Source organism: Cervus canadensis, chromosome 13 (assembly GCF_019320065.1).
Source record: "Cervus canadensis isolate Bull #8, Minnesota chromosome 13, ASM1932006v1, whole genome shotgun sequence".
In the NCBI taxonomy this organism is placed as follows: Eukaryota; Metazoa; Chordata; class Mammalia; order Artiodactyla; family Cervidae; genus Cervus; species Cervus canadensis.
The window spans coordinates 19,685,456-19,692,467 of NC_057398.1; the positions used below are offsets into that span (position 1 = coordinate 19,685,456).

General features: G+C 49.3%; 1 protein-coding gene across 2 annotated transcripts in view; it reads right to left on the bottom strand.

Moving 5' to 3' along the window:
- Nucleotides 1-950, bottom strand: part of FAM20B (FAM20B glycosaminoglycan xylosylkinase) — a 43,601-nt gene extending 42,651 nt beyond the window's left edge. The window contains exon 1 of one of the 2 annotated variants that reach the window (XM_043484736.1): nt 798-950. The gene's annotated coding sequence lies outside the window, so the exon portion shown is untranslated. The remainder of the gene's footprint in view (nt 1-797) is intronic. The other variant, XM_043484735.1, reaches the window with a different exon arrangement.
- Nucleotides 951-7,012: the final 6,062 nt, after the last annotated feature.

Below are 7,012 nucleotides of genomic sequence, written 5' to 3' on the forward strand. Positions count from 1 at the left end.
ACCTGCAGGTAACAGAAGTCTGATTAGAATGAAACTCTTATCAGATCTCACAATCAAGGACGCAACTTGACAACTGCTCACGCTTATCAATGGCAACGTTTCGGTTCTCTTTTAATTTGGGGGGCCACAGCACCCGGAAATGAAATCTCAAGCGCAATCCACTTTGCACAACCCTATCGTTTCCGTAAGTTGTGCCCTACTGCGAGCGCGGGGTGCACGACACTGAGGGGACCGCGGACCCCTAAGGCACGGTTACCCTGCCTCCCGCCTCGGGCCTGGAGGTCACTCGCGCCTCACGGCCACGAGGTGGGCCCGCGGGCGCGCGATCCCCCCACCCCGGGCCGCCGCAACGGGCGCTCGGCAGGACACTAGGGCGGCACCGGGGCCAGTCGGCTCTGGGGACGGCGTCCGGGCGCAAGGGTGGGTCAACTCGACAGACCCCCGGCTTCCTGAGGCGCCCCCAGGTAAGGCCCGCGCCTCAGGCGGGCCGAGGAGGCGGCGGCCTCGGTCGCGTCCCTTCAGCCGCTTTTACGACCGGCGGGAGCCCGCTCAGGGCCAATGAGGTGGGGCGCCCGGCCCGGGCCGGTCTCTAAGGCAGCCGCCGCTCGGGGACCGCTCGGGGCACCGGTGCCCAGCCCCTCAGGGAGGCGCCCCGCCCTCAGACGGCCCCCGCCCGGCGCGCGCCACGCACCGCGCCCCGCCCGCGGGCCGGCCCGCACTTTCCCGCCTCGCCTAGCCTCGCCTAGCCTCGCCAGGGGCGGGGGTCGTGCGCCCTCCCAAGCCCCCACGCCGCTCACCTGCAGGGCCCTAGGCTCGCTCCATGGCCGCCCGCGCGGTGCGGTGCGGCGCGGCCCCGGCCGCCCCCGCCGCCTCCGGGGAGGGGCAGCCCCACGCCGCGTTCACCGCCCCCAGCCGCCGCTACTGCGGCTCCCGCCCACCCCTGGCCCGGCCATTCCCTGGCCACCTCTCCCGGCGCTAAGCCGGCGGTCCCACACCCACCCCCCGCCTCCGCGGCTCGCGACTGTTGGTACCGTCCTAGCCTAACGCCTTCCCTGCGGCCAATCCAAGGGCTTCTTCCGCGAGGCTCCGCCCCCCCGCCCCGGTGGGCGGGTCTACTGGACTCACTCCGGACCGCCCTGCTTAACCCTTTGCGTCCCGGGCCGGCCCAGGTTAACTCTCTCGACGCCGACTCAAGCCTCTCCTGCTTCTCTCTGTCGCCCCACCCCGCTTACATAAATTGACCACTCACTAGCCTTCGCTTTCTCTTTCCTGGTTTTCGTGAAGCAGATAGGCAGCCAGGCAGCGGGACTGGAAGCCGCGGTCCCTAAGTTCTGTTTGTGAGAAACAGTTTCCCTCCTTCTTTTACCCATTTTGCCTCCACTTCACTGCTTCTGCCTGTGCAAAAGTAACCTCTTGCCCAAAAGAAGCCAACCTTCCCATCATGAGAGCTCTTCCTTTGGACCAGACAAGAGCTCCCCGCTAACATTTTGCAGCATTTAACAAAAAGTGTGACTAGTTTGCTGCAAGTTTCTGAACGTCTGTCTTTTGCAAAGGACTGTAAGGCCCATGAGGGCAGGGCAGTTGTGCCTGGGTTTCCAATGCCTGACTCAGTAGACTCCCTATGTATGTATAATTTTGTTATGTTTTGACCTTGCTGCCGGACTTGTGAGATTGAAAGCACCAAGTCTTAACCACTGGACTGTCAGGGAACTCCCTCCTTGTAAACAATCTGAACTAAAGATTCTTCCTTTTCTTAAATTGTCTCCTTTCCACTGACTCCATACAGTGCATCCACTGTATAATGTATCTATTCGTTTATTCATCATATACTAAGCTTGGACTTCAGTGTTCCCATCCCTGAAATACTGTAATGCATATTGATCCATGTGAAAAGGTGTGTGATGGGAGAGACGGGGCTGACTCTTCCGGCTTTCAGTTCAGTTCAGTTGCTGGGGTGTGTCCGACTCATGGACTATAGCACGCCAGGCTTCCCTGTCCATCACCAAATTCGGGAGTTTACTCAAACTCATGTCCATCGAGTCGGTGATGCCATCCAACCATCTCATCTTCTGTCATCCCCTTCTCCTCCTGCCTTCAATCTTTCCCAGCATCAGGGTCTTTTCAAATGATTCAGTTCTTCGCATCAGGTGGTTGAAGTATTGGAGTTTCAGCTTCAGCATCAGTCCTTCCAATCAATATTCAGGACTGATTTCCTCTAAGATGGACTGGTTGGATCTCCTTGTTGTCCAAGGGACTCTCGAGAGTCTTCTCCAACACCACAGTTCAAAAGCATCAATTCTTTGGCACTCAGCTTTCTTTATAGTGCAACTCTCACATCCATACACGACTACTGGAAAAACCATAGCTTTGACTAGATGGACTTTTGTTGGCAAAGTAATGTCTCTGCTTTTTAATATGCTGTCTAGGTTGGTCATAACTTTTCTTCTTCCGGCTTTAGAGTTCATTTAAGCAAGGGAAAGAACTCCTTACTGGCTGTGTAATATTGGGCGTGCCACTTGATCTTTCAGAATATTGATTTCTTTATCTGGAAAATGGGAGTTAATCATGGGACCTACTTCACAGGGTTGTTGTGAGAACTACATAAGGAAATGTGTGGGGAGAAGACTTGCAGATTATTGCATAATGTTATTATTCATATGTATATTTATTAAGCACTTAGTATTGGGAGATCTTAGAGGAAAAATTGGTCTTTATACCTGTCCCAGACAATCTAGTTACAGAGGGAGCCCCTTTGCAGAAAGCATGAAATCAGTGCAAGAATGAGTACACTGTCAAATGCCAGAGGAGTTGTATCAGCCTTGCACTGGATGTATTTGAGAATGTTTGGAGGTCATTTTCGACCATGGAAATGAGCTGGGTATTAATGAGAGTCTACCTGATTTCTCTACACAGGAACATTGGTCTGCCTGCAGTCAGCTAATCCTCCTGAACCTTGTTCATTATATCAGGAGATCATAAAGCAAAGGGCAAATCAATGTTTCCTCTAAGAAACTTTGTCCCCAAAGGACTCTTTCTTACCTGTAATGCTGATAAAGACAGCAAGGATGGACTGTCCAACTGGTACTCAGGAGAAGCTCGGTGCATCCAGCAGTCTTAGTTCCCTAATGTCTTTAGGGACATTCAGAGAGAAGGGTTTGTGACTTCTCCAGGCAACCCACTCCAGGGCTTAATTTCACATCTATCAAATGCTTCCATCCACCCCGCTGTGCTGCAGGACATACACACTTTCTCCTCTTCTGTCCTGGGTTTGGGGCCTCTGTGTTAAATGTAAAACTGTTCTGTCCCCCAGTGTTCTCTACACTAGGCCCCATTATCCAGGCTCTTTGTGCATGTATGTATAGCACTAGCACCCCAGGTTGTGTTTCTGCCCTCCTCCTGTAATGGGCCTTACTGCCCAGCCAATCAACAGTCAATATGTTCTAGGACTGTGGGGGAAGCAGTCATTTAGGAAGGGGACTCTGCCTTCAAAGAGTTTACACAACTAGTGCACAGGAAGCAGCTGCAAGGAATGCGGAGTACTTAAATTATGCAGCACAGGCTCTGTGATCACTGCGAGAATCGAGGCCCAGGAAGATAGTGTGGGCTGGTATTGCCAGGGAGGGAAGATTGAGGTGAGCAAAATACAAGTGGGAGAAGAAAGGGACAATAAGAACTGAAGTTAGGCAGTGCTATGTGAATTTAAAGACAGACATCCTCAGATGATTCACCATTGGGAGAATTGTTTGTTCCTTCCTCCCTTCCTTTCTTCCTGCATCCTCCTCCCCCCCACCTTTTCTTCCTCCCTCCTTCAACAAAGTTCTACCAAGTGCCAGACACTGAACTAGACCCAGGCCATGCAAGGACCAAGAAGTCCAGGTCCTCATCCTTGAGAAGCTTACTGTCCAGTACGGAGAAACAGACTGGAAGGGCAGGCGGAGCCCCCGTTAGTTAGGTCTGACGCTTTGCCAAGGCTTCTATGATGCTTCTTTCACAACTCACGTGGTATCTTGTGGTTCTAGGTATCTTTGATCACCCCCTTTGCCTCTCTCTCCCCTGTCCTTGAACTGCAAGGCTTTTAAAGACACAGACTGTCTTTATTTCATCTTTATTTCCATCTGTGGTTCTGCCTCACACAGGGTGGCATCTCTGCACTGATGTGTGGAAGTGAGATTGGGTTGAAATCAGAGCGGGGGTGGGGCTGTCCCCCTCCAGCCTAGGGCAGTGCACTTCCCGCAGGATGCCCCCCCCCCCCCCCCCCATCTTCATCCCTGAAAATGTTAACTTATCTCTCAGATGCTGCTTACTCGGGAAGACTTTCATGATTTTTCTAACTGTGCATGTTTTCCTGGGCTTCTGAGTCTCAGTCCTTTGTACCTCTCCTGTGGTATGGTTTGTATTACTGATGTCTTTGGGGGATATGTCTGACCTCGTCCCCTGACAGGTAAACCCTTTGAAGCTGAAAACAGTGTTTTATTCACATCTGTATCTCCCATAGTACACAACGCATGGTAGCTCCTCAACATTTGAAAGAGTTTTAGGAGAGCAAGTCCTGCAGACGTGGAGGATTGGGAGCACTGGAGGTTTCTTTCTTGGCCCCTTCATCGTTGTAAGCATTTCCCTTCAACTCTTTTAGAATTTCCAAGTATCTGACAGTTTGTCAAGCCCTAGGACTCCAAGAACCGCCCAGCAATCCCAGGGTGTAAGGGGAATACTGTCTCAAGGCGCCTGTACACATGAACACAGCACACACTCCTCCTTTTCAGAGCATACACCCACTGTGATGGATCCTGCTGAAACTTACTAGGTCGATTCTGTACCAAGAAATTTGAAGGGAGCAGTCGGAGAGAGCTCACGCGGGTCCAAAGCGCTTGGAGCCTGGGAGGAGGTGGTGGAAGGGCGAGTGAGTCAAGGAGCGGGCATGCTCTGCCTTGCTGCCTCCAGGGTAGGTTTGTTCCCTGCATAGGGCTCTCTGTGGACGCTGCTTCTGCATTTCTTTCCCAACTGGGCAAAGACATCAGTACAACCATACCACAAGAGAGGTACAAAGTACTGAGTCTCATTTTGCCACCAGCTTTGCAGAACTATTTCTAGCCCACCCTTTGCTTACAGCATCGGGACTGCTCATTTAATCCGTCCTGTGGAACCTGGGTCGTGCCCAGACCCACTCAAGTCCCAGGGACAGCATCTCACACACACACACACACACACACACACACACACCCTCCCTTCATTGTCTAGAAATTCAGAATGCATATTAACTGTTTTTGGTTATTTTCTTTCTATACTAGTATTATGGTTTTTATTAAAGAGCAGTTTTATTGAGCTATAGGTTACATACCATAAAACTCACCTGTACAAAGCGTGCAATGGTTTTTGTTACAGAGTTGAGCAACCATTATATAATCTAATTTTAGAATATTTTCATCACCCTGAAACTAATATGTGCTATTTTCTCTTTTATTCTAGAAATATATTTATCTAAATACAAATATTTATCTAAACTAAAAATATACTTCATTTTGGTTTTTTAATCTGCTCATTAAAAGCAAAAATAAAAAAAACCATTATGGACAAAGTGAAATTCCTAGAATTATCGAGAATGCAAAGGGGTTACAGCTCACAAAGAGTATTTCACTTAACTGCCGTGTATGGCTGAAACCAGGCTTCCCTGGTGGCTCAGCAGTAAAGAATCTGTCTACCAATGCAAAAGGTGCAAGTTTGATCCCTGGGTTGGTAAGATCCTCTGGAGAAACAAATGGAAACCCGCTCCAGTATTCTTGCCTGGGAAATCCCATGGACAGAGGAGCCTGGTGGGCTACAGTCCATGCGACCACAAAATAGATATGACTTAGTGACAAAACAACAGCATGGCTGAAATCATTGAATTACCCAGGCCAAAAATCCATACTTTGTTGGAGTGTGTGCTCTTGAGTGCATGTCCAGGGCCACGTTTTGGAATGTTTTCCAGTTCTTTGGGCCTTTTTCTAATGCCAGTGGGCACTCCAGTGGGTTTGGCAGAGATAACATTGCAGATTCCAAATTGTAAATTCCCACAAGGTAGGCATTTTGTAATGTGCTTAGAATGCTACCACATGCACAGGGATATTTAACACCCCCAGCTTTTTTTTTTTTTGCTGTGATGCAAGCTCTTTTATTTTCACTAACTCAATTTAATGCATGAAGTAATTGCATTAATTACTGCATGAGGTAATTACAGCCACATGGAAGCTCTGAGCTCCTCAAACTCAGCTCCCATCACCCATAGGTAATATGCTGAGTTACTTAACAGGTAAGTTAAGCTGAGACTCTTTGAGCCTCTCTCAGGACTAACTCAAGGATGTCCTAAAGCTGCAGTCCTCAATCTGGCCACACACGAATTTTGAAAACATTGCTGTGCCTGCCCCCATCCTCAAATATTTGAATTTAATTATCTTAGGAGGAGGTCCTAGCAAGGGTAGTTTTAAAGAGCTCCTGGCTTACTTTAATTTGCAACCCAGTCTGAGAACCACTGTTCCACTAGTGACTAAGCCAGGATCCTATTAATCAACTGAATTGTATAAAATTGCCATCTTTTTTTTTTTCATTTATTTTTATTAGTTGGAGGCTAATTACTTTACTGAAATTGCCATCTTCAGGGCAGCAAAACCAGCTCAATATCGGCAATTTCATACAATTTAGTCTAATATATATATGCGACAGGTTTTTATTTTCTACGGGGAGGTAGCACTGTCCTTCCAAAGGCATTCACGGAAAACCAGTCATTTCTCTCCAACCCCCATCCTGAAGGTAATAAAGATGTGGCACGAAGCCAATGACCTCTTCTGTCAAGATGCTGCCCCTTGATGGACCAGACCCCCACATATCCTCTTCCAGTGAAGTTAAGTCTTTCAGAAGCCTGGTGCTGCCAGGCATGAAGGGAAATGAGCAAAGTAGGCTGAGGATGAGACAACCAGCGGTTTCCAGGGAACATGAGAGAAAGACTCTGTCCCTCCTTCAAAGTCATTTATGTTTA